Here is a 27,900-nt window from a genome sequence, read left to right as displayed (position 1 = left end):
AGAAGTAAAAGATTCCCTATTCTTAAGGTGTTTACAAAACACTTCTCCCGTTATCCTTTTCTTCTGAGAACAAGATGTAGAATCATAACCAATAAATGAATTTCATTTGCTATCAGAAAATGTAAGGCCAAAATATACAACACGTGCAGTGATGTTGATTTTCATTGTACAGGGAACTCCAATTTTCACTTTTCTTTGCCTTTGGTTTCACAAGTGCTTGCTTAAAAAAAAAAAAAAAAAAAAAAAAAAAGGTTAAAATACAGTAATTCTCTCTGCGTAAAACAAAGCTATAGTTTTAAGCACTGAACATAAAAAGTAATCTATGTTTCCTCAATGGTTAATTAGAAGAGGATGGTTTCTAAAAAGGAAACAAACAGAAAGCGGTAGAACTGCCTGGTCCAGCTCAGTGCCTCCCAATCCTGAGTCAGCAGTGAGGTATTTGCCAGTAACCATGAGCATTGTGTGCGACAATGACGGGGCTGCTTTAGCTCGATACTGTTCCCACACCTCTCTGAGTCGGCCCCAGTGCGTGGGTAACTCATGAAGTCACTGGGTGCCTGAGCGAAATATTGAAAGCCTGGGAGGTTATGAGGGTTTAGAGACAGGTGGAACTGGCTACATGATCACGGCCACGCCCACCTCTTAAAATGGACTTGGCAACAAAATTCATGTCAATATGACACCTGGCTGCGTAGGAAATTCATGACACAGACAGCAGGGCAGGCTTCAGATCATGGTACTGTGGTGGCTGTGATCTCCCCGGAAGCCTCTCAGGGAAAGGCTCAATACTCTATCTATTCGCCCTTGTATGCCAACTGGAATTGGAAGGGAGCTTGCTTGCTGATGTTCTGTGTGGACCCAGAAGTACTCCTGTACTGATAAGGTAAGGGCAATTATATCTCTTGGTTTGATTGCTAGAGATAGATGATACGGAGGTTCACCACGTTTAAATGTAGGTTACTGAGGCAATCTCCTTGGCAGCCTATTTCAGGATCTTGAACTTGAGCGATAGAACTGTTTGGTGTCCACTTGAAAAAGAGACAGTCATCGCTGCAATCGCTTTCTATGCAAGTTTCTGGCTGACGGGGACGCAGAGAAAGGAGGAAGGTGGTGAGCTGTGGTTGATGGTAAGGACTGATTTCAGAGGAATGTGTCAGAGCAGCGGATCTCCCTGGGCCCTACCTGATGATGTTTTTAGTAGCCACCTGTATTCAGAGATTTAGATTTATGAAAAGAGAATCGTATTGATACCTTCATTGCTTTAAGGATGTCTTTCCAAAGGAACTGTCACGGAAACAGCTCCTTCGGAGAAGCTGAGAAACCAAGAGGAGATGGCTTTATTGTGGAACAGCTTCTGCAGAAAGCCTTCTGCCCTCGAAGTTAATGTTTATGGGTCTTTTTGGCAAATAAGAGTCTCTGTTGCATGCTCCTCCAATGTTTGATGAGGTTTCCAAAAAAGTCTTAATCAAATCTAGCCGTCATTGCTGCTTCTTTCAGTCCTAATCTCCCTGATCCTGAATTATGAGATCCCTATCTATGAAAATAAAAACAGCATTTGCTAAAGCCTTTTTCAAAATTAAGGCTAAAACCACCCAAACGAATTGTTTGCTACCACCAAGTAAACAATTTTTTTTAAGTTTGATGAATTGTTTGTAAGCACTAATCAAGTGGGTGGAGTCATAAAAGAGGGGAGGGAACCATCTGAAACAATACATGTAATTTGTTTGCATTATTATTTGAGATAATTACAAAGCAAACGTTCAAAGCTGTCCTTTACACCAGAAGGGGGCTGGTGCGGGGATAGGGAGGAGAGGAAAAGCACAAAAACACCCAGCCGCTGTCAGCTGCAATCTAAAATATTGCCAGGTTAGCAACTGTCGAACATTTGCATTACTAAGAATGCCAGGGACAGAAGTGTCAGGTTGAATGTAGAGTGATGACTTCATAGGAAGGCAAAGCCGAGGATATGACCAGTTTGCAGTCACAAAGAAATCAGCTTTAATTAATTTGAGTGCCAGCTCTGTGTATAATTACACAGCTTGAGAGTTTGCATGCAAATGCAGAAATGCTGATTGTTCAAATACTTGCACTTGCTCATTAATACGTTGGGACTAAGCAGGGCTGGCAAGCAGACAGGGTACAGCACACACGGTGCCTGCGGGCTAATTTGTATTTTACTCTAGTTAGCAAACAGATTTCAGATGTTTTTCCTTCCTTTAAATAATAAGCACAAAAATACATGTGTCATTTTCATCTGTGGCATACCTTGCTTCCTTGATGAACATAAAATGGTTTCAGTTTAAAAAAAAACAAACTGTTGAGGCCACACTAATCATTGTTATGATGTTGATTTTTTATAACTATTTAATGTCAGTAACACTTATACCAGTTCATAGGATATTTCTAGTTGACATTGCATGTGATTGACCAAGTGGTCATTTTTTTTTTTATAATTGGCGAAACTGTTGTCAGTAATAATAAATTTATAATTAAATCCAATGAGAAATAAATCAGTGGCCACAAAAGAATTGCCTACTGGCCCATCAAATCTAGTATCCCAGGTTCAGCATTAGCCAGGTTCAGAGTGTGGAAAGGTTTAATTCTTAGATAAGACACCTAAATCTTAAAATGTACTGAGGTGAGATTTTCTAATTCAACCTCTGAATCGTTTAACAGAGATCAGCTTCAACAAAATTCCCAGCCTTGGCAATGCCCTAGGGAAAAATCTTCCTACACCACCACCCCAGGAATATCTGATACTTACTTTAGAAAGTGGTATAGGAAAATAAGGACTTTGCCCAAGTCTCAAAAAATCTGGTATTATCCTGCCAACACATTCCATGCATTTTAATGCAATTCAATTCTACAAATATTTATGGAGCCCCTATTTCTGTCAGACACTGAGAAGCCAAAGATACACAATAGTGAGCAAGTGAGACACAGTCCGGGCATTTGCCATTTCTTTTCTCTCCAGAGATGTTGAAGGAACCTAGCTCAGTTTCCCTGGGAAATGAAGGCTGTTAGTTGTTGTCACCTTGTAGAAGTCCACACTGCAGAAACTTGAATCTATGACCTTCCACAAACACAGTTTCCATGGCCTTTGTGGGAGAGTAATTCCCTCTCGGACATTTCTTCAGCTCTATTCCTGTGTGAGGTAGAGGAAGATGCCTCTGCCCCAGGGCTGAATGGAAACTGTGAAAGATGCCTGAGACAGTCCATCCAGCGAGCCCAAAAGTTTTATAAGACTAGATAGATGAGGAAGGCTGTCCATACCCTTATCTGAAAGCCTTTAACTATAAGAGTAATTTATCAAGGAGAAAAGTGGGCACATCATGTAGATGAATACAGCACACTTCACACCACTTGGTCTGACCAAAACTAGGCAGCCTCTACCTGTGTTCTCCATCAATTCAGGTTATGATGCTCTGAGGAACACTGACTAGAGAGCATGGTGATCCCTTCTTCCTAAAACATCTGTTCAAATGTCTACCAAAGACTTCCAATAGCTATGGGACATGTATATGTACAAAAGGGAAAAGTGACAGCTAAGAACATTCACCCACACCACCTAAGCTTCCACTTCACTTTTAGAGTGGTCATAACTCTCTCACCCTTCATATAAAAATATGCAAGAAGGAAGGAGAACATCCAGAATAGTGAAAAAACCTAAGGGTATCTCCAAGATATAATAGATAACACAGTAATTTGGAAACAGGATTTTTTTCAGGGGCTGACAATGCATTGAAAGTACCTGAGCTCAAACAACTTTTCCTCTTAGTTCTATTATGATTGGGCACCCACACTCAGAAAATAAAAAAAATAAAATAAAATAAAATAAAATAAAATAAAATAAAATAAAATAAAATAAAATAAAATAAAAATAGAATAAAATAAAATAAAATTTTAAAACATGTATGCATTAAGAGTTACATCTGGCTGGGACCAAAATATTAAACAAATATGTGGCATGTGGGTATATTGGTATCTTTACCAAGGAGAACAAAGAATCTTAGAGGATTTTGTCTATAGTAAATGATTTCCAATGTGGGCTTGTGGTGATATATGAAAGGGCCTATCTTCATGTAAGTAATGTAAGTAATTTCATGAAATAATTACAGGGTAGGAAGGAAAGAGAGTAAATGTGTAGAGCGGGGGGGGGGGGAATTTACTCTGCAAATAGAAAGTGTTAGAAAATCTGAAGAAGCTCTAGCCACAGATATGAAGAAAGTTTGTAACCTGGTGTAGACACACACCTGGAGATTCAGAACAGTCAGCTCTGCTGGTTATTACAGAGAGAGAACCATAGATGTGCTGGCAGTAGCTAATGATTCAGCAATGATTAGGTCAACAGGAACTATTTCGCAGATTCCTGAGTACAGAGTACATATTTCAAGATATGAGAAGAATGAAGGTGAGAATAATTGGAAATAGAAAGCCAAGGGAAAGAATTGAGGTTTTTTAAAAAGTGGATATTTGATCATATTTGTAGGCAAGAAAAGAGCTGGTAAAGCAGCAGCAGCAACTGAGGAGGTGTGTGTGTGTGATGGGAAATGTGTCCTTCATTGGGCAGGAATTGGGAACAATCCAGGTAGCTATGGTAGCTAGGATATTTTTTTTTTTAAATCTTACTCCAAGAAAGGAGAGGAGAGGGGGTTGGTGACAGAGAAAAATCTGAGGTGAAGATAAGGAAAGTTGGGAGAGTATGCACAAGATGCCTTTGATCTTGTGAAGACAGTGGTGAGATCACCTCCTGGAGGGCATAGAGTAAGGTAGACATGACACAGAGATTGAAAAAAAAAAAATACCATGACCTTACTTTCTTACTGGGGAAAAAATAGGTAAAGGAAAAAAAATGTACAATGAAATAGGTGAAGAACAATGGCTAAATGGAAACTGGTCATTGCAAAAGCTTCATTTAGCTATGAACTCACCCCATGGTAAATGAGTAATGGGACTGGGCTAACACCTAACAATTTGTAAGTTTAACATTCTCCAATATCAGTACAGCTAAAGTAATTGTTTACAGTTTATCACTCTTGTATTCTACAGTGAGGGAGGAACCATGGGGAGGGTATCTTACTGATAGAGTAAGTTAAGTAAATTAATGCACAAAAGAGCTTAATCTTTGGGTGAAAACCTACCATTTTTCCAGGGCTCTCCCTTTTCCTGCTCACCTGTGGCCTTGTGTTAACAGTGAAAGTATTTATTTAACAGAAGAGAAAACTGTATGGGGCTCCCTAAGTCTCCCTTATCACAATACTTTCTTTCCCCCTACATGACCCAGATTCCTGTTGGTTCATGCTCTCTGGGTTAGGCACCAAAATCAAGGCAGCATCTCCAGAAAAGCAGTGTTCAATACGGTGTTCACATACCACTTGGCAAAGAGAGAGAAGGCCCCAAGTTTGAGTCTTTGCTTAAAATGTCTGGAGTTATCATTAACATTTTAGGGCAGGTCTATTCTTAAGTTCAGCTGGTTATTTGTTTTCTGGCCAGAAGACAGGAACATAGCTCATCAGTCACTGCGTGTCTGCCAATAGACACAGGACATCCCCTGGGTGTGGTATAGGGTGTTGTATAGCAGGGGAACTGAGCATTCTGAAATTCCTAGAGAGATTGGTGGCTATGATAAGTCAATGTCTGGGACCTCAAGAATGAGGTAGCCCTACATCGGTAAAAGGTCAAGACAAAGATTGTCTCAGAAGGCTTCCAGCCTGCCACTTGCTGCTTCCCCCAATTTTCTTTTTGTTTGGCCTCTTTCACCGTCTTTTGCTATTCACTTCCCAACCTTCCCAAATCCCAAATGCTAGGGTCCTGTTGACCTGGTAAGATAATTTGTAGCATGTTATTTAATCTGTAGCATGTTAAAAAATAGGGAATGTTGAAGGTTTTTAAACAAAGTAATGATATTCCACCTAACCCAAAAGTCAAAGAATTCCAGAGGGTCTTCTTTATGTTAGTCACTGCAGTGCATGTAGGGGATAAATATACCTGGCCCTGCACTTCTTGAGCTCACCTTGAAATGGGAAGAAAAATCTGTTGGGCTGGAACATTTGGTAATATAGAGGCACCAAGAAGAGAGATACTTTTGTAGGGAAATTATTGAAAGAGCAAATGGACGAAACAAATTCATTTAAATTTGGGAATGCTCAGAAACATGAGCAAACTGTGTTTCAAAGATGTTTTTCTGGCAGTACTATACAAAGTAGTTTGAATGCAGAAGACCTAAAGAGTATTTTGGAGACTCCTTGAATAGTCTATAGGAGATAAGGAATGAAAGAGAGGCTAAAAATGACCAAGGTATCTCATGGGAAGTATTGACCGGGTTTTCAAAAGTTATTATAGAAAAAGACAGGAAAGCTGTTATATTTGACTCTACTATTTCAAACCTTGGGGATGGCATTTTGAAAATAAGTAGGAAACATGAAGAGGAGATGAAAACATGAGATGGAACATACTGAGTTCAATTTGGATGTAATGGGAGGTACCAGAACCTCTCCTTGTAGAGAACAGAGGTCCATAGATTGGCACTTGTATCCAGATGGAAACTGAGGGAGACAAGGCCAGAGACAGCATTTTGAAGGTCATCTGTAGACAAAGAGTATGAGATTGTCAAGGAAGAGAGAGAAAGAGGGCTGAGGAACAAAGATTTAGATTCCATGTATGAAAAGTGTGAAGAGGAAGGAGACAAATTCACAGAGTTAAAAGGAAAACTGGAAATAGCCATAGAGAGGAAGGGTGGAGAGAGTTTTGAAGGAGGGCCTGGCCAAGTGACAAGGAAGAGACACAGACAAGAAAGAAATATGAGAACATCGGATGTCACAATTAATTAGTCATTATTGACCTCCAGGAGAGAGGTTTCATTAAAATGATGGGAAGGGAAATCATATTTTAAGGTAGTAAGTTCTTAAATGTTTACCCGAAAACTAGAGGAAGAGAAGATAAGGAATAAGGAAAAGAATGAGGCAAGTGGCACCAGTTTAATTTGGTCTGCTATCCCATTTTACCCAACCAGAGGCCTGTTGTAATTCTGGTTTCTCCCAAGCTCTTACTTCCTGATGTCAAGTGAAGGTGGGTGGCAGTTAATGGGGAAAAGTTGATGATGGTCAAAGATGACTAAGGCTGTAAAGGCAATCGGGTTCTTCCTACCGTTCATGCTTGGGAATTAAAAGAATTTCCCCCTAAGAAACTCATCTGCTCTACACCCACTGTCCCTGGCCTATTTTCTCTTTTTGAATACAATTTACCCTCATAGATGTGTGAGTGTGCAAATGTTGCTTCTTACATGGTAGGCCTATTTGAAAAGGCCTGAATAACATCCCTTTTGTGTAAAGGTGTGTTCTTTGGCTTCTGGTGACTTTAAAATCTACAGAATTCTCAGAATAGCTATGCTATCCATGTAGCAAATTTAGTTAAGTCTGCCTCCCTACATATGAAGCCTAGCTTAAGAAACAGGCTATTCTAGAAAATTCTAAATGAATTACATCTTTCCTTGGCTTTTGCTTTGATTCATCCACATGTTGTAGTGCTCAGTGCTCAGGCCTACTCGAAGCAATCTGGTAACCAATAGTGCCATATCACCTGTGAGTAGAAAATCATTTTTTGCCCAGTACAACATAAATACATGTTTTATGAGCCACCCACAAATCCTCTCCAACTATATACAGATGCCTGTTTATGTGTGCAGCTGAGATGTGACATCTGTTTTGTTGGAAAACAATATAACTATGTGTTTACCTAATAGACAATCTCTGTGCTAACATGTGGAAAATATGAATTATTTGTGTGCCATATTAGCATAGCATGCAATTACACATAATTTGTGTTCTTCCTTTCAAAATATAAGTATCTACCTTATATCTCTTGGCCTTTTTATATATTTTTAGTTGGAGGAACATCTCCACTTCTGCAGAATTTTTTTCTATATATGTATTTGTCTATTTATTGATACACACACACACACATATACACACACACACACACGACCTCTCTTTCTCACACACACACATTCTCTTAAGCCTTCAGGGAGGCACCCTCATAAACTTGCCCTGTATAGTTGTTGGTTTATCTGTCAAAGAAATTCATTACTAAGACAATGCTTTGCTTTATATGCTTACTAAATTTTTAAAAAGTGTTTTTCATTATATTTATGCAAACATAACTTGGCTAGCTCACAATTTACCAAATGTGAGCATTTGTCAGGGTTATTTCCAATCACTCAGAAAAATGTGCCTTTGTGTATTTTGATTATTTAAAGCAATTTTGTTTCCATTATGAGTGTGTACAGCCAGAATTGCAGGACTGTCTTGACTGAAGAAGTGGGAATGCTCTTAATTTTCATACGTGCATCTGCAGAAATACTTTTGATTGTTTAACCAAAGTCTAGGTAGTGATGTGGGCATAAATGTTTTTGCACACATTTCTTTTCCTTAGTGCTTCAGAAGAGAGGGGTAACACAAAGAAAAATTATATATGCTGTTATTTGCATTTAACTATATATATATATATATATATATATATATATATATATATATATATATCAATTGAAAGCTAAGGAACTATTTAATATTGTAAAGCATAAAAATTAGGATGCACTCCTTAAATAGAAATCTCTGTCTTGTGACCACTTCTTATTTATACATTAATTGAACATCTGCTATTTCCCCCAACACCCCCGTTCAGACTTATGCACACTCTATATCAAACTCTGGAGTTCCCAGAAATCTAATAGTGTTGCTTTCTTTGCCTTGAAGTAAATAAGCTTATTTCTCATTAGATGAATCCATTATTTTCCAAAACGACTGAAAAAGGACGTATAGTCAATTTAAGTCAACACAGTAGAAACCATTATCCTGAATATGTTGTTACCATGTAACTGTAGAATCAAGGTTTATTTCTGGGCTGCTATATTTCATGAACTGTAAGGTGCTATCCATAATAAGATGCCCCATTATTTTATATTATACAAAGAAAATTTTAAACTGCCAATGAAACTATGATACATCACTGATTGAACAATATAACCCAATTTCAGAACTGTTCAAACGAGGACGCAAAGCATCTCACAATGGGTAAGATAGCATATCTGACTTCTTGGAGAGCTTTAGCGCTTGGGTTTGGTGTATTAACCTCATCAGCAGAACTCAGAGGTGCTCCTCTCCTGCAAGAGATTTGCTATCTCCTCTATTCAGTGGGTCTAAAAAAAGGTTTCTATCTTTTCTCATTCAGAGATAGCAGGAAGATACTATTTTTTAAGAGTTAACTTTTTCTCTTTTAGCTTTATTGAATTACTAGAGGCCTGGTGCATGGAAATTCATGCATTGGAAGGGGGGGTCCCTCAGCCCCACCTGCCCCCTCTCACCATCTGTGAGCCCTCAGGTGCCAGAGGCAACCCAGCAATTGGGAGAAGGCAATGCCCCCATCACACTCTGCCGCTGCCACTGCCTACAGCTCAAGCCTCAGCCTGTCGGTCCCAGTTATCTGAGCTTCAGGCCAGCCCTGGGAGGCTGGGAAGCCACCATTCAAGGCTTGTCTGCACCTTGGCCAGCCCTGCTTGCCTGAGCCTCAGTCAGTGGAGGGTGCAGTAGGACCCAAGGCTTCCAGCAGGGCTGATGGGACTCTGGCAGCAAGTGCACAGAGCAGCCGGCCCTGCCCTGGCTTCTTGTGATGGTGTGATGGTCAATTTGTATATTATATTGCCTCTTTATAATATAGGATTATATATATATATAACACCAAAAACACCACAACAACAAAAACATTGGAATTTAAAAATTGTTTAAAAATTCAGACTTGATTCTTGTTTCTATGGGACTTGAAGCTATAATAAGTTTATCTGAGACTCTCTCTGTCTCCACTTACTCTGTCTCTCCCTGTTTTCTGCCTATCAAAATTCCCCTCCACACTTTTGTTATAGGAAACTGGAACAGAGATGGATATTAAATATGCCTTAAAACACAATAATAATTTTTTTTAAAAGCCAGTCAAAACTTGTAAAAAGTTTCAAAAGGTTAAAACTATCCTATCCCAAATTGTTGGGAAATGTATAAGCTGATAATTAAACAAGTAAATTATTTGACTTGGCTGTCACATGATGAATTTTAAGAGAAAAAAAACCATTTCCCTGTCCCATCAACATCAAGACCTTACCCAGTGCCTGGCAAATTGTGTTTTCCCAATAGATGCTTCTGGAGTTATTTAATTATATGATTAATTGTGACTAAAGAGTTCTCCCTTTCCTTAACTCAGTCTTGAAAGTAGGCATTAAGAGGTAAGAAATAATGGTATAAAAAATTAAATTGCATTTTAATTGATTCCTCACATTTTATCTAATAAATTGACTGTACCTCTGCTATGCCACCAGCCAATCGGAAGTGATATGCAAATCAAACCAACAAAAATGGCAGTTAATTTGCATACTCAGCCACGGAGTGACTGGGGTGGCAGGAGTTCTGTCCCATCCCTGGTCTTTCAGGGCCTCTGGCAGTGTAGGAAGGTGGGGCCTGCGCAGAAAGAGGTGGCTCCAGGCCTGAGTGGAAAGGGGCTGGGCCAGAGTGGAAAGGCAGTGCTGGCAGCCAGGGAAAGGAAAGCCCATTCTAGCATGAATCTTCATGCATCAGCTTCTAGTACTTTTATATTAAGATAACTTATATTATGCACAATATTCAGTTATTCATGACCCACCCATCTATTAAACAAACATTTATGAAGCATCTCATGGATAGAAGGATGAATGCATTATTGCCCTGCATACAATGGTTCTTAAACTTCCTGGTTTCAGGACCCATTTCCACCCTTAAAAATTATTGAGGATCCCAAAAGCTTTCATTTATATGGGTAAGAGCTCTCAATGTTTATCACATTAAAATTGAAACTAAAAAACGTTTGTTAATTAATTCAATTAAAATAGCAATAAAAAACCATTGCATATTAGCTTAAAATACATTTTTTATGAAAAAATAACTATAGTTGGAAACAAAATAGTCTGAAAAGTGACATTTTATACAAATATCTGCAAAGTCTGGATTAAGAGAGGGCAGCTGAATTTTCATATCTACTCCTATATCAATCTATTGCAATATATTTTGTTTGAAGTATAGAAATAAAGGCCATGCACAGACATTTGAAAAAAAAGAAAAATACTTTAATATCATTTTTTAGATAAACGTGATATTTTTCTCTTTTTGAATATATTTTTATTGATTTCAGAGAGAAAGAGGGAGAATCATTGATCTGCTGTTCCTTGCATGCCCCACACTGGGGATCGAATCTGCAACCCAGACATATTCCCTGATTAGGAATCAAACCATGTCCTCCTGGTTTATAGGTCGACACTCAACAAGCAAGCCATGCCAGCTGGGCTGTGATATTCTTCTTTAACAATAAATCAAACTTCAACAAATAATAGTTTATTAAAGGTTAGTTAGAAAGAGGTATCTCAAACCATATCAAAGAAATTTTTAAAAACTGTTGCATTAAAACACATTGGCTTAATCTCTCATTTTGAACATATCTTTCTCCCATGCATTCCATTTTGTAACATGATGCTTTGGTCATTTGGAAAACATTGCCTCACTGAATTATGCACATTTTTAAACAATTGTCATTGTTAATATCACCACCAAGCTTATCAGAAAAGTTTTTACATAGTGGGGAGTTGTCAGGTTCACAGTTGCAAATACAAATTATTCTCTGGATGGTAATTTTGTTTGGATGTTTGAATTTTAGCACTGGCCAATAAATACCAGTGGTTGTTTTTCTTGCAGTGACTTGCTTGCTTTTATTCCGCTTTTGAAAAATATCTGTGAAACACCCAAGTCTGAGTCACCACAGTTTTTCTGTCAGTGGCTTTTCAAAGTAAAAATGGTATCTTGTGAAGAGAACAGCTATTTCAGCTTGCAACTCAAACATTTATCTCACAAGTGCTTTTCTTCAAGACAATCCTACTTTAGAATACAGGGGAAGTGCTTTTTAATTAGATCCCATTTTGTCACACAGAATATTAAAGGCATGTATTCAGGGATTTGGATTTTAGAAAATGAATACTTAATGTTCTATTGTTTTTTTAAAGGACATTCTTAGTTGAAATTGGGGTGTTATTTTCTGTTCGTTCTTTGTTTTGTATTGTTTTTGTTTCTGTTTCACTGTATGTGTGAGGTGATTAAGAATATAATGACTGCAATACTACAATACATGTTGATGCCAGTGCCTTCACTCAAGGTGGTGTAGCAGTCCTATATGAATGAGTTACATCAACAGTGCAGATGTCAACAAAGTGAAAAAGACAAATAACGTCTTAGTATTATTTTGAAATAGATTTGACTTCGGAAATCCCCCAAAGGGTCTCAGGGACCTGAGGTACAAAGCCTACAGATCAGGTAGATAAATGAACATGAATTTTCTGTGCGTTTTAAATAAGTACTGTGATAAAGGAAAGCACTGTCTTTTAGGAACATTTCCCAAAAGAAGTTATGTCTGAATGGGAACCTGAAGGATAGATACCTAAGTGTCAGCCAATTAAGGAATAAAGTCTTTGGCTCACTGATTCCTTGCCTCAGAATACTATTTGTGCTTTCATTTTACTAACGCTCTTTCTAAAGGCCAAAGAGATCTGAATCCTGTAGTTCCAATATGGCAATTGGATTCCAAAAACGATGTGTGCCTGGTCAAATAAGGTCATCAATAAGGCCTTACCAATCAAGGCTGAGTTACTATCGGAATCTGGAAGAGAGAACCTGGATAGTTGCATGAGAGTCCGTGTTGTATTGCACAGAGATTTTTATGTAGTGATACAGAGGTCATCTATTTTACGTGTTTTGGGGCTCTGTGTCCAAACAGAAGCAAACTCAGACAAGTCCTCATCAGTATGACATAACTAGATATCACTAACCATTTTAACGAACACAATGGACAAAATTACTAGCATAGATTGCATTCCAAATATGTGATATAGTGACCTTACAGGCGTTGTAATATTGATGTGAAACAATTTGATAGATATTTATGGTATCCCCATTTTTAAGACCAGAACACTGAGGTTCAGAGGCATTCACAAGCCACAGGTCACAAAGTACCTAAACTGTGGAACTTGTGCCTGAGCCAGAGGCTTCTAACTGGGAAGTCTCTGTTCTTTCTCATCCTGGGAGCAGGCAGGAGGAAGACAAGCCCAGAGCCCACACTGCCCGTCTCCCACTGGAGCACCAATTTACCTGGGCAGCAGATGCTTTTTTTTTTTCTTTTCTTTTTGTTGTTGTTGTTAATCCTCACCAGAGGATATTTTTTTCCATTGATTTTTAGAGAGAGTGGAAAGGAGGGAAGGAAGAAAAGAGCAAGAGAGAAAGAAACATTGTTGTGAGAGAGACACATTGATTGGTCTCCTCCCGCACTTTCCTTGTCTGGGACTGGGGATCAAACCTGCAACCCAGGTACCTGCCCTTGACCTGAAATCAAACCTGAAACCCTCAGATCCACAGGCAGATGCCCTAACTACTGAGCAAAACTGGCCAAGGCTGAGTGGCAGATTCTTTTTTTTTTTAAATATATTTTATTGATTTTGTACAGAGAGGAAGGGAAGGAGATAGAGAGCTAGAAACATCGATGAGAGACAGTCATTGATCAGCTGCCTCTTGCACACCCCCTACTGGGGATGTGCCCACAACCAAGGTACATGCCCTTGACCAGAATCAAACCCAGATCCTGTCAGTCCCCAAGCTGACGCTCTATCCATTGAGCCAAACCGGTTTCGGCCTGAGTGGCAGATTCTTAAAGCATTTTCAAATTCAAAACAAAAATAGATATCCTATACAATAAAGATGTAATATGCAAATTGACCCTCACACTGTTGTACAAGATGGCCACCTCCGTGTGGTCAAAGATGGCCACCCCAAGATGGCCAGTGGGGGAGGGTAGTTGTGGGCAATCAAGCTGGCATGGAAGAGCAGTTAGGAGTGACTGGAGGCCAGCAGGAGAGGGCAGTTGGGGGCAATTGAGCCAGCAGGGGAGCAGTTAGGCATTGATCAGGTTGGCAGTGGAGTGATTAGGGGTTGATCAGGCTGGCAGGCAAGTGAACGAGTGGGAGCCAGCAGTCCCTGATTGTGAGAGGGATGTCCGACTGCCAGTTTAAGCCTGATCCCAGTGGGTCTAAACCCAGAGGGGTCCCAGATTGAAAAGGGTGCAGGCTGGGCTGAGGGACAGCCACCCCCTTCCCCCAGTGCACTAATTTTGTGCACCAGACCTCTAGTATAATGAAATAAAATGGAAACCACTTGAATTTTTAAGACTCAGATGGAGACTTCAAAGGAATGTCCTCTAGGAGAGGTCAATGTGGGGTAACCCCAGATTGCTCAGGTCAGAGTTCAGATACACCTGAATGAAGGGGACTTTGGATGCACTCTGAGACAATCATTCTTATATCAAACAATCATTCTTATATCAACGTGATTCCCCCAGTAACCAGGTCCAATGCTGTTCAGTTAGTATTCAAAACAAACTATTAGTGCTAGGAATGATCTTGTAATTCCTGATTGTTATGGGTACAAGGCAAATTTGTAAACATCTTCCATGGATGTGACATCAGTATGAGAAAAGATGAGGTTAGAAGGAAAGAAACAATTAACTTGAATATATGCGAACAGCAACTAATGTTTATTAGCAGATAATATTAAATCTAATATTGAGTGATAACACTAAGGGTGAATGATAATGGTGGTTATGAAAATGAGTGTGACAGAAACCATATATTTTTTTCTTTTGTATCTACGATGATACACTCTGAACACTGCATAAATTCATTGTTTAAGTAAACTGCATAACTATCTATGAGGCAATCTTATGATGCCCATTTGTGTGTGTATTCAGACATAATATCACTGCATTCATGTTATCCCAACAAACCTACGAGCTATTACTATCCATATGCTGCTGATGACAAAACCGGTCTCAGAGTAGATAAGTAATTGTTCATGTTTACACAAGTAAGTGATGGAAATATGCAGAGACCCCAGTGCGCCTATCTCAAATACCTCAGATTTTTTGATGCCATGGTGCCTTGATATTAGGTAGACGTAACTATATAATTCTTGTCTAAACTTGGATACCTTTAAGAGTAGAAGGAGGCTAATAATAACTGTGCCAGAGCAAGAGACATAAGTTGATATTATCTCAGACAATGAGGGATAAATGGTTAACTTGCTTTTAGGTACAGATAGGGGCTCTGCAGGATTAAACTTCTTAAAAAAAATACATTTAGATATTTCTTGGTTTTAAAATATTTACCAATCATTTCACCTTAAGCAAATTTTTATAATTTAAGGGGGAAAACACCTTTGTGTATGCTTGGTAGCTGAAAAATAGTTTCTACCTAGCAATTTAAGAAATAACAGTAAAATAAAAAATATACATTATTTCTGATGCATTTTTATACATGATGAAACAGAAGTCAGGCACAAAACTCTAAAGGGGACAAAGGAGATTTGGAAAACTCTAATTCAGTATTAGAAGCTAATGAATGTGGCACTTGCTATGTTCCAAAATATCATTACTTACTGATTGAGGAGTGGGAAATTCTGAGAAGTATGTTGCATACTTGAGTATTTTCCTACTTCAGAAATAATCCTGAAACAATAACTTGAGACTCTTTTATATAACTATGGCAGGTAGCTACTCCACCTTGATCCAAGTACAAGTGTGAGCATGTTTTTTTCCTTTTATAGTTGCCAATGTATCATAGGTGTAAGTCTTAATAATGTCTTTCCAGTAAAAGAAGAATAGCTTATAATTACTTTTGTTTCTTTTTCTTTGATGCAAGAGTACTCTCCTCCCAGTTTTTAACCTGCTTTGTTCAGTCTTTTGTTTAATCTTCTCTCTCTCATTTTCTTTCCTTCTCATTAGATTTATATAAAGTTAAGTGACTTAAGCTGTTTGTGATATTATTTTTGGATTTTACTGCTTCTTAGTTTGGCTGCTCCTGATCATATCCAGATTTATTTTCTAAAGGAAGCTAACTTAGTAAAATCTTTTTTTTTTCCTTTTCTTTTTTATACAATAAGTACTATAAACTTTCAAGCAAGCAGGCCACTCCAAAGTACAGATTTGTTCACAAACAGATGGGTTTTTCTTTTTTCTTTTTTTCATTCTAAAGAGACATACATACATTCTTGAGTGATACAATATGTGCCAGCTTTGAATAAACATGATATCCAGACATTAGGTCTAAACAAGAGAAAGAACAACAACTCAGATAGTGTATTCTACCATGGTGAGGTTTTGCTTGGTACGTGTGTGCATCTTGTAAATGTTTGTACTTAAAGTTGACATGCCATGCATGGTACTCCCACAAGCTTACCTTCAGAAGGAGGTGATGGAGACAAATATACATCTGCATACATGGCAACTTGCCAAGTGCCGGGGAAATTCTCTCTCATCCCCCTGTGTTCCTTTTCATTGTCTCCTCGTGAGCCCAGAACATAATAAGGAACAGAAGTCAAAGGAAGCAGAGTTCTTACGTCCACTGTCCACATTAGCAGAATCTGGTGGTACAATTAATAGCTGAGGTTCTAAAGCCAAACAGATCAAGGAAGACAAGGCATCTTGTTCCCACAGACACCATTAAGCGTGTCAATGCTAATGTTAGGGACATTTTGTTTCTTCTCTTTGTTATGGTAACCATTGCCAAGACATCCAAAAATATGCATCAGGAATGCTCAAGGTATTAAAATGTATAATATAATTTCATGTGAAAAGGGACAAGAGCAGAGAGAAGAAAGATGCAAGTGATGAGAAAGGCATTTATGCTATTGTATTTAATATGAATGACCTTCACTCTTTAAAAAATGTATTTAGAACCCTCCTGCATGGCTGGTGGGAATGCAGACTAGTGCAGCCACTGTGGAAAACATATGGAGTTTCCTCAAAAAATTGGAACTGCCATATGACACAATAATACGACTTCTAGGAATAAATACCAAGAAAACAGAAACACCAATTTGAAAGGATATATGCACCCCAATTTCATAGAAGCACAATTTACAATAGCCAAGATTTGGAAAGAGCTTAAATTCCCATCAGCAGATGAGTGGATTAGAAAATTGTGGTATATTTACACAATGGAATACTATGCTGCTGTAAAAAAGGAATTCTAACCATTTGCAACAGCATGGATGGAAATGGAGAGCATTATGCTAAGTGAAATAAGCCAATCAGAGAAAGATAAATACAACATAATCTCACTCATTTGTGCAATATAAAGAACATTATGGTCCAAACAGGTTTGGCTCCGTGGATAGAGCATCGGCCTGCGGACTGAAGGGTCCCAGGTTCGATTCCGGTCAAGGGCATGTACCTTGGTTGCCGGCACATCCACCGTAGCAGTGTGCAAGAGGCAGCTGGTCGATGTTTCTCTCTCATTGATGTTTCTTACTTTCTATCCCTCTCCCTTCCTCTGTAAAAAATCAATAAAATATATTTAAAAAAAGGACATTATGAACTGATGAACAAAAATAGATACTGAGGCAGATAAGCATCAAAAAGATTGTCAAACTATAGCAGGAAGGCAGGGGAGGTTTGCGGGGTAAGAGATCAACTGAAGGACTTGTATGCATGCATATAAGTATAACTAATGGACATAAGACACTGGGGGGAGGGGTGAAGGCATGTGCAGAGGGGTAGGGAAGGCTGGGGGGAGGTCAATGAGGAAAAAAGGAGACATGTACTACCATTTGTAATACTTTAAATAACAAAATTAAAAAATTAATTTAAAAATTTTACTTATTTTAGAAATAAAAAAGGGGAGAGAGAGAGAGAGAGAGACATTGATTTGTTATTTCACTTATTTATGCATTCATTGGTTGATTATTATATGTGTCAACCTTGGCATATCAGGACACGATGCTCTAATCAACTGAGCTACCAGGCTAGGGCCTGACTTTCACTCTTCCTCTCTTATAGTCTGATTTTAAAAAGTTATTTCTAGCCTTAAGGAAAATAGCTTGAAAGAACCCACATTTCTGGACATGGCAGGCAGTGTGGGGAAGGAAAGAACATGGTGCCTGGAAGCAGAAAGGTCTGTGTTGGGTGAGTTCTGCAATAGACTTTGCATAACCTTACACAAGTTTCTTCTATTATTTTATCTCTATTTTGTTATTTATAAAATGGTTACAATAATCCATTCTCCATAGTGTTGTAAGTGCTGAATGAGATCCTATACCCAAAATAGTAGCACGGGACATGAGTATAAGGTCATTCATTGGCTATTATTGTCATTAAAATAGAATTATATTCCCAGGAACAATATTGCTGCCAGAATCATATAGGAAACTCTATCTGAAGAATAAAAATTGAGGAACAACAAAGCAAAGAATGTCTATCTTCTCTTCCCCTGATGTTCAGAATTTTTGAAGAAAAATTTCTTACAGGAATATTAAACCAGGATAACCAACTATGATTTGTCTGGATCAAATAAAAAGCTAATCAACAATAACTACAAAATTTGAATCTTAGACCTATATTAAATCAGGTTAAAAACCATCAAAAAAACATAAAAAGATAATGCTACAAAAACAAAAACAAAACAATATAGGAGATTGGGAGGGCATAGGTAAAATAGGTGAAAGTGGTCAAAAGGTATTAACTTCCAGTTATAAAGTAAGTGTCATGGGGGTCCCTCAGCCTGGTCTGCACCCTCTCCAATCTGGGACCTCTCGGGTGATGTCTAACTGCTGGTTTAGTCAGTCAGACATCCCTCTCTCAATTTGGGACTGCTGGCTCCTAACCACTCATCTGCCTGCCTGCCTGATTGCCCCTAACTACCTCTCTCTGCCGGCCTAATCACCACTAACCACCTCTGCCTCGGTCCCCACCACCATGGCTTTGTCCAGAAGGAGGACCGGACAACCAGAAGATGTCTGGTCTATTCGGTCTAATTAGCATATTACCCTTTTATTAATATAGATATGGGAGGTAAGTTACTTCCATTGTTGGTGGTTGTAGTGGTTGTGATGGGAAAGATCGAAGAGAAGAACATACTTAAAAGTTAAGAATGTGAACATAGTTTCAAATCCAACTTTACTACATAGCATTTGACCTTCAAAAGAAATTGTTTTGATTCTGAGTCTTCTCATCTGTGAAATAATAGACCTACTTTATAAGATTGTGTGAAGCTTATATGGAATAATATATGTAAAGCAGTCAGTACAGCCCTGGATGGTTTGGGTCAATGGACAGAGCATCAGCCTGTAAACTGAAGTGTCCCAGGCTCATTTCCAGTTAAGGGCATATGCCTAAATTGTGGGCTCAATCCCCAGCAGGGAGGCATGCAGGAGGCAACTGATCAATAATTCTCTCTCATCATTGATGTTTCTATCTCTCTCCCTCTCGCTTCCTCTCTGAAATCAATAAAAATATATTTAACAAAAAGCAATCAGTACAAGCCTAAGTAAGCACTCAATATTATTATTAATGCATATGAGCCTTTTACCTCTATGTAGCATTGACTGGTCACATTGTCTCCATTTTTTTCATGTAGTTATTTAAGTTATCAGAACTTCCCAAATCAAGGTCCTGGAATGCTTGTTCCTAGAACACTTGAGTGTATTTGAGGGTCCCATGAAAGTGAAGTATTCTACAATATAAATCATGAACCAGTAATATATGACTTGACATAAATCCACAGGGTCCAAAACCTGGGCTTCTCTCCTTTAGAGAGACACACCCCATGCATGTCTCAAAAAAGGGCAACTATAGGTCAAAGGTCATACATCATGTTTGACATTTCACCATCAAAATTTGTGAGACTGAGCTTATAGGACTAATCTTGTCTGTTTTGACAATGAGAAGAAATATCAATAGGCTACCTATTTTGACAAAAATTACTAAATATACCAAAGGGAATATTGAATGTGCATTAGTCATCCAGAATAAAGACGAGATTACTTTCCTGAAAAGTTCAACTATACAAATAAGATAATGGATCACCAGAATATTTTATATTTGAAATGCATGCTTTGTTCACATTCCTTCTTCACTTGGAGACTTGTGTCATTTTTGACAAAGTCTTGGGTTTTCTTTACCTCATGCCTGGATTCTCCACTGACACTGTAATGGGAATTCCACCTTCAGATAGTATATGGAACTAAAATGACAATAGCAGAAAGAAGGCAAAGCATGCATTTTATACGTTGTACTACAGAATATTTTTCTTGACTATTTCTGTTATAGTCATTGACTATTGCTAAGAGAGATCCATTTGGAAATCTGAAAACATGTTGTCTCTAGAGGCTAGCCTTTTGAAAACACACTTTTCCCCATACATGTCATCACAAATTATATTTTTAAAAAAAGGATAATTGTAGATCGATCTACATAATTTTTAATTTTGTGGCTAGTTAATTACAAAAGCATATCCCTCTGGCATTACCCTTAGTCTATGAGGTATGTGTGCTTCTTTTTTTCAATCTGAAGATAAGGCATTTGGGGAGGAAAAATGTTTCATATTTTTTAAGAGGACATAAGACAAAACTTGCCACTTGCTAAAATTATTTGACCTGTGATGAACTCTTTGTAGTTCATGTTCACACATTAGCAACAACCTGTAAAGCTATGAGCTGTTAGAATGCACCATCAAAAAAAGAAAACCTATGGGAAGGGAGAAATACAAAGCCCATTTTTATAAGTGACCAAATGTCAAAAATGTATTAAAGGCATTTACAAGCTATCCTGTTCATTATTTTGCTGACTTAGAAACCTTGACGTGTTTTGTATCCATTTTATTATCTGCAAAAGTGGGAACTGTAATGGAATTTACATAAAAATCCTGCTAGAGAGTGGAGACTTTACTGCATAGTCAGCTTTGCCTCCTAATCCAATCTTCCCCAATGCGGTTGGTATAATAGTTGCCAAATGCAAACAGCGGGATCTTTGTTTGTAAAGAAAAGTATGAATTCGAATTGTAAAATGAGCACAAGTATTTTTCTATTACTCTGGATGCTTCCTCTTGCTGAGTTTACACACAAAGTCTAGCAGGAGATGTTGTTAAATAGCCTCGGAAATTAACCCAAAACAATTATCTTGGTTTAGCTGTGAAAAAAGACATAAGAGGTGTAATAAAAAAAAAGGATGTAAACTTTTTGTGATTGAGTATCTGTTGGGCACCTACCTATGTAGTTGTTAACCTTGTGGACAGGATTTCAGATTATTTATTATTTTTAATTGATTTGTTTTTTAAAAACTGCAGATTAAAAATTGTTTTCTCTCCTGTGATAGTCAGAGACCCCAGGGCAAATTGTGTATAAACTGGGTTATTTAAAAGTTCGGTTTAAACCTCGATGCATGGCCAGGAATATGCCCTTCTGCAACATCAATTTGAATTTTTATATCATACTAGATTTTGAGAACTACTATTGTGTTTTCCCAAAAATAAAACATCCTCCGAAAATAAGACCTGCTTACAGGTTATCTTTTGAGTGAAATATAAGACATCCCCCTAAAAAAAGGCCCCCCTAGGCTCTGTCACAGAATGAAAATTAATTTACCGTAAACTGGTCACAAGGGCTACCCCGACTGGCGCCTAGCAACCAGTGACGTTATGCGGAGCCCTGACGTCACTGCTGTGTCGAGGTGGAGCGGAGGTCAGAGTGAGCGGTGAGCGTGGGGCAGGAGAGAGGAGGAGACTTTCGCAGATGCGTGTAGAAGAACAGGAGGATTAGAGTGGACAGGACAGGACACGGTGAAGGTGGTGAGTGCTGGTCTGTCTCTGGTGACACTACCTGATGCTCCCGGCTGCCCTCATGATGACTGAAGGTTCTCAGTCAGTGGCAGACCCTGCTCCAGCCCAGATCCAGGCCCCAGCAAGTCCAATGACAGTTCCCAGGTGGGCCCCAGGGGGTAAATGTCTGATAAAGGGGTAGGGGGGATGTCTGATGAAGTTGTTCAGTGGCACAGGGGTGGGGGGAAGGAGATCACTTAAAATGACACAGGAGGATCAGAGGGGGCAATCAAAATGACACAGGAGGATCAAAAGGGGTTACTAAAATGGTAATCCCCCTCTGATTCTCATGTGCCATTTTGATTCCCCTCTGTGATCTCCCCTGTGTCATTTTAAGTGATGCCCCTTCCCCCACCTTGATACCCCAATTCCTTTTTTTTTTTACCCCTAGAAATGAGCTCAAAAAGAAAAAGCTACTCTGTGGAGTACAAGAAAGGAATCGTGGAAGACTCTTGGGACCAAAATCTTACTGCTTTCTGCAAAGAGAAGATGTTGAGTATCCAATTGGTCAAAAAATAGCAAGCAGATTATGGTAACCTCATTGAACAAGTGGACAAGGGAAATGCTAAAAAGCACAAGTGTGGATCAGTTTGGCAACCATTATTTTCCGAGCTGGAAGACCTGATCTGTGAATGGGTTGTTGACAGGAGAGCAAAGGCTTTGGTTGTGAATAGGGCTCAGATTCAAGAATTTGCCCTTGCAATGGCACCAAAGTTTGACATAGCCCCCGAAGACTTCAAAGCATCACAACACTGGCTGGATAATTTCCTTCAGCCAAGTGAACTGTCTTTAAGAAGATCTACTGGTACAACATTGTTTAGGTTGGAAGATACTCAAGTTATTAAGGGAGCACTCGCATTCAAGTCCTTTATTGATGATGCTGACTTCTCTAAATACAATATTTCCAACATGATTGCTATGGATGAAACTGGGCCAATCATCTCAAACAACAATTGAACAGCGGGATGTCTCCGTAGTGTTCATTCCCTCCACTGCTTATGAAAGTGCACGTGTTTCCTGTATTTTGGCAATTCGTCTGGATGGCACTAAAATCCCACCTTTAATCATTTCTAAGGGCAAAAGGAAAAGATTGAAAGTGTTTTGGGCATTTTTATTCTTGAAACTGGAAAAACCTGGGCCACACAAGCACTTATAAGGAAGTGGGTCGATTTAAGGCTGCCACTTGTTATGCGAGGGAGCCAAAGAGGTCTAATAGTCTGGGATGCAGCCAGCACTCACCATGCTAAAGACATGAAGACATTTCTTCACGAAAGAAAAATAGATCAGATAATGATTCCCGCAGGAATGACGGCCTATCTCCAGACTCTTGATATTGCAATAAACAAGCCATTCAAAGACAATTTGTGCATGGATTTTAATGACTACATTGAAAATAGAATGGAGAGAAATCAGTGTGGAAACTTTGTGAAACCTAAACTGCAAGAAGTTGTGACTTGGGTGAAGAATTCATGGGAGAAAATCACTGACAGTTGCATTGCAAATGCACTGCAAGCAGGCTACCTTTACAAGAAGTACTCATTTAAAGACAGTGCTATTGCTTAACATGAGAGATTTGGTCCACTGATTCTGAAAGAAATGGAGTCACAGAAATTCACCAGGAAATTCAGGAATTGGATTGTTATGATGATGTTCCAGAAGATGATGACATGATTGTCATTCAATAAATGAGTAAATTCTTGATACTGTAGGATTCACAGTTTGTCTGGTTTGTGTTGCCAACTACCGTATTAACATACCTTTATTTTCAATTAACAATAAATGTGTACTGCATTCTTCTTCATGGAAAAATAAGACATCTCCAGAAAATAAGACCTAGTGCATCTTTGGGAGCAAAAATTAATTTAAGACACTGTCTTATTTTCAAGGAAACAGGGTAGTAGAAGCACATCTCCAGCATACAGTTCACCACCCATTCCTACAATCTTTTTCCAACACCCAGTGCTGTCTTTGCCCTTAGCAGTAAATTTGCAATGAGTTAAAGCTTCCTATGGACTCCTTAAGAGAATATTACAAAAGTTACTATTTTCTTATTTTCATTTTCCTATATATGTAGCCAGAACTTTAACTTAGTCAGTTTTGCTTCTTTTCCTGTGATCTTTTACTCTCTATCTCCATAGTATTTGCTATTTTTAAATATTTGTTGGCTCTTATCTTGTAAAATCTTTAAAGTTACTTAGCCAGTTGCTTTAATCTTTCCTCACAAGCCCTGTCCTAACCTCTCTCTCTAGTCACTTCATTATTATTTTTTCATATTCACTCTCTCCAATCTTCCATATATTCCTGGAATTGAGTTTATCCTAGGCGAATGCACTTTTCCAGGTGCATCATTTATCATTCCTTGAGTCTTGGATGTGATGGTTCTTTCTATACAGCCCAAATGCTAGCGGAGTTTTTTTCCGGATCACTGTCAGCATGTTGACTCAGAGTGTTTTTTGAACATTTCCCACTGATGATACCTGGGGGAGCCTTTCTGGAAATGGGTTATCTTCTTCTAACCAGGCTATTTCCCTAGCGAGTCTATTTGAGGGATGTGATGTGAGAAAGAACATGATTTTGTGAACTGAGTTAGAAAACTGTCCAGTTAATCCACCCCATCCCCTGCCACTTTTAGAAAGACGTGTATTTTGTTGGCATTTTCATTCTTGTTAACTATGTTTTTTATGAAAATGAAATGGAAACATATGCAAACAAGTTGCTGTGAGGGCTATCAGAGTGAAAGTTAGAGAACTCATCTCACTTCTCCTAGCTGTGTTACAGATGATTTTAAACAAATGCTTGGAAAGGCCTGCACTGGAATTTAATATATACATTTTTAGACCAACCTAAAACCCTGACAATTGATTTTTTTCCTGCTCACAGATAATTGAGAGTGGAGTAAAATGGCTTTTTTGCTTTTATATATTTTTTATTGATTTCAGAAAGCAAGGAAGAGGAAGAGAGAGATAGAAACATCAATGATAAGAAAGAATCATTGCTTGGCAGGCTGTCCCCTACTGGAGACTGAGCTCACAACCCAGGCATGTGTCCTAATGGGGAATCAAACTGTGACAGCCTATGCTCAACTGAGCCACATTGTCTGGGCTTAAGTATTTTGGGTTTTTTTTATTTAATGTTAACAGGCTGTGTCTTTACATTTTCTTCACCTATTCATTTCAGTTCTTTTAAACTAATTTTTCTGACCTACAAAGCAGCTGATAGTAGCTACAAAATTGATCATGAGAAACAAGAGAAAAGAAATATAAAATTAAGTATAATATGCCAAAATTTTAGAAATACATTATATAAGTTTCTATATCATCATAAGGAGTACTATTTAATATGAAAAGATTATATAGTTATTAGTTGGAAATAGGGTAAATCAAAATCAACCACAAACCACTTCAAGAAGTATAACAAAAGATCATATAAAACCTATGCAACTATAAACCAAATCTGGAGAATGTATGAGCTTGATGAACATGGGAAAAAATTTATTGTCCTCCCTAAATTTTATATATTAAAATAAATATAGATCATACTGATTCTAAGAGACTACAAATTATAGCAACACACTCCCACTTATTTGGTAACAGCTCTTCAGTTAATAAACCACATCAAATTTACACACACAATATTTTTTGCTAAATGACAACAGCATACATTTATCTACAGGTCTACATTATTACATATCACTCTTTTCTTTGAATTACAAAGTTTGACTCAAAATCTTTTTGTGTATTCTTGATGTCATTTTTGAGACTTTATGGTAGCATCAAAGAGACAACCACCTGCTTTTCAGTTGATTCACCTTCTCTTATACATCTTTTTCAATACTCCTTAAGTTATATAAACAACAGAACAGACCCAAATTATCTTAAGCAAAAAGGAAACTTATCGGCTTTTGTACTTTAAAAATCCACAGTAATCTTTGGGCACTCTCTGCTCACGGACTGGAAAAGCATCACCATGATGCTTCCTCCATTTCTAGGCATTTTCTCTTCCATACACCACAGGCTGTCCCTTGTAGAAACTGCAGTAGCTCTTGTCTCATATCTTGTCTTTTATTCCAGGGGAGTTATGGGAGCTTCTTTCACCTAAACCCTTATAGAGTCCTGGGCCTGGCTCTCACAAACCTGACTGGGTCCTTCCCTGGACTAGCACCATGGCGGGTTCCCTGGGACTTAGGAAGTTACCTAAAGCCCACAGCACAATTCCAGAGAACTTCTTGTGATGATGGAAATGTTCTATCATCTGCACTGGCCAGTATGGTAACCACAAGTCAAGTGTCTGACTATTGGTTATTTGAAATATACCTGAAGCAGCTGAGGAACTAAATTTTAAATTTTATTTTAAATAACCTGGGCTTAGTCCAGCCGGCGGGCTCAGTGGTTGAGCATTGACCTATTAACCAGGAGGGTCACAGTTTGATTCTGCATCAGGCCACAGGCCTGGGTTTGTGAGCTCTATCCTCAGTGTGGAGTACGCAGGAGGAAGCCAGTCAATGATTTTCTCTTATCATTGATTTTTCTATCTCTCTCTCCCTCTTCCTTCTTCTCTGAAATCAATAAAAATATTATAAATAAATATATTAAAAATTAATACATTCAGCTGAAACCGGTTTGGCTCAGCGGTAGAGTGTTGGTCTGGGGACTGAAAGGTCCCAGGTTCGATTCCGGTCAAGGGCATGTACATTTGTTTTGGGCACATCCCCGGTAGGGGGTGTGCAAGAGGCAGCTGGTCGATGTTTCTCTCTTATTGACATTTCTAGCTCTCTATCTCTCTCCCTTCCTCTCTGTAAACAATCAATAAAATATATATTTTTTTAAATTTAATACATTCAATAAAAAAAAAATAATTGGAGCTTAAATTAAATAGCCACTACTGTGTTGTATAGCAAAACTCTATAGAGCTTTGTGTGTGGGTCAAACCTATTTACATTAGATGGACTGAGAAATGGTTCCTCAAAGGAAAGGTGGTTTTTGTTTTGTTTTGTTTTAAAGAAGCAGGTTCTATTTTACCAGAAATGGGAAATAGAGATCCCAATAGGTAAAAACAACAAGTGTTCACAATACTATATCCTAAACCTGAACATTTTTATTACCACCTTTCAGACTGAGAGTTTAATTTCACATTGTATGACTTGTATCATATCACTGCAGTTTTCCTATTTGGGCAGGGCTGTTCAGACTTAAATAAGAATGTATCTTAAGCTATTGTTAAAGACCCAATGCCATAAACAGAGTTACCTTTCATGCACACTGTGCTCATTTTTTCAAAGGACATGGTCAACAACATATATGGATCCAAATGTAAGTTAAAATTCATGTGGGATTTTTGATAAAAATAACTAATTGAAGTAACAAAAGTAGTAATTATCTTCTAGGCACCATCAATGTCAAATATGCAGTGTGACAATTGCACCAAAATGTACTTCTCTGCCTGAAGTATGGGAATTTTCTCTTTTACACTGACACAATCATTGATTCAACTAAGTTTCCAAGACAGATGAATTCCTGCCACATTGAGCTTGTAATTCTCAAATTTAAATATGTTGAGGCTAAATATACCAAATTATACAGGTTTATTACAGAATATTGAGAAATATGGAGGGACAATAAGATAAAAATTATCTATTATCCCATCATACAGTGGTAACTACCTGTAATGTTTTAATATATATTTCTTTTGACTTAAAAAGAACAACAACGAATGTGTGTGGGTACTTATGCATTTTTCATGAAATGAGAACCAACTGCAGTTACTTCTTTTTAACCTTATTTTTAATAACATTGTCTTTAATGGCTGCGTAGTATTTCATTTTGTATACATAAAGTACAACACTTAGCTTAGAAGAATATGTATATTTTAAAGTATTTGAAACACATAAATTCCAGGCAGACCAATATTGTTTACTATTTTGTTCACTGATGATTTTCAGTGTCTGACATCTAGAATACATGCAATACATTCAATAAGTACTTGTTAAATGAATGAGTATGGGTATGTTTCCAATTATAATTCAAAAAGCCAAGTATGAGATGGCCCACTTTCCTAATCCCTCATCAATCTAGGATTTTTTTATTTAGTTTTGTAGACAGAAGATGGTATCTCATTATAGTTTGTTCTAACCTCCTTATTTCTACCAG

General features: G+C 38.1%; 1 protein-coding gene across 36 annotated transcripts in view; it reads left to right on the top strand.

Moving 5' to 3' along the window:
• The first annotated feature begins 670 nt into the window (after positions 1–670).
• Positions 671–27,900, top strand: part of ADGRL2 (adhesion G protein-coupled receptor L2) — a 269,658-nt gene continuing 242,428 nt past the window's right edge. For 13 of the 36 annotated variants that reach the window (XM_045584430.1, XM_036447603.2, XM_036447616.2 and 10 more), the window contains exon 1: positions 673–883. The gene's annotated coding sequence lies outside the window, so the exon portion shown is untranslated. Of the gene's footprint in view, positions 884–27,900 lie in introns of all 36 variants that reach the window. The other 23 variants (XM_036447598.2, XM_045584407.1, XM_045584405.1 and 20 more) reach the window with 4 other exon arrangements.

The sequence above is a fragment of the Pipistrellus kuhlii genome, unplaced genomic scaffold (genome assembly GCF_014108245.1).
Source record: "Pipistrellus kuhlii isolate mPipKuh1 unplaced genomic scaffold, mPipKuh1.p scaffold_m20_p_2, whole genome shotgun sequence".
NCBI classification, from domain to species: Eukaryota; Metazoa; Chordata; class Mammalia; order Chiroptera; family Vespertilionidae; genus Pipistrellus; species Pipistrellus kuhlii.
The sequence above is the reverse complement of the archived record's forward strand: the minus strand, read 5'-3'. Positions and strand labels throughout refer to the sequence as shown.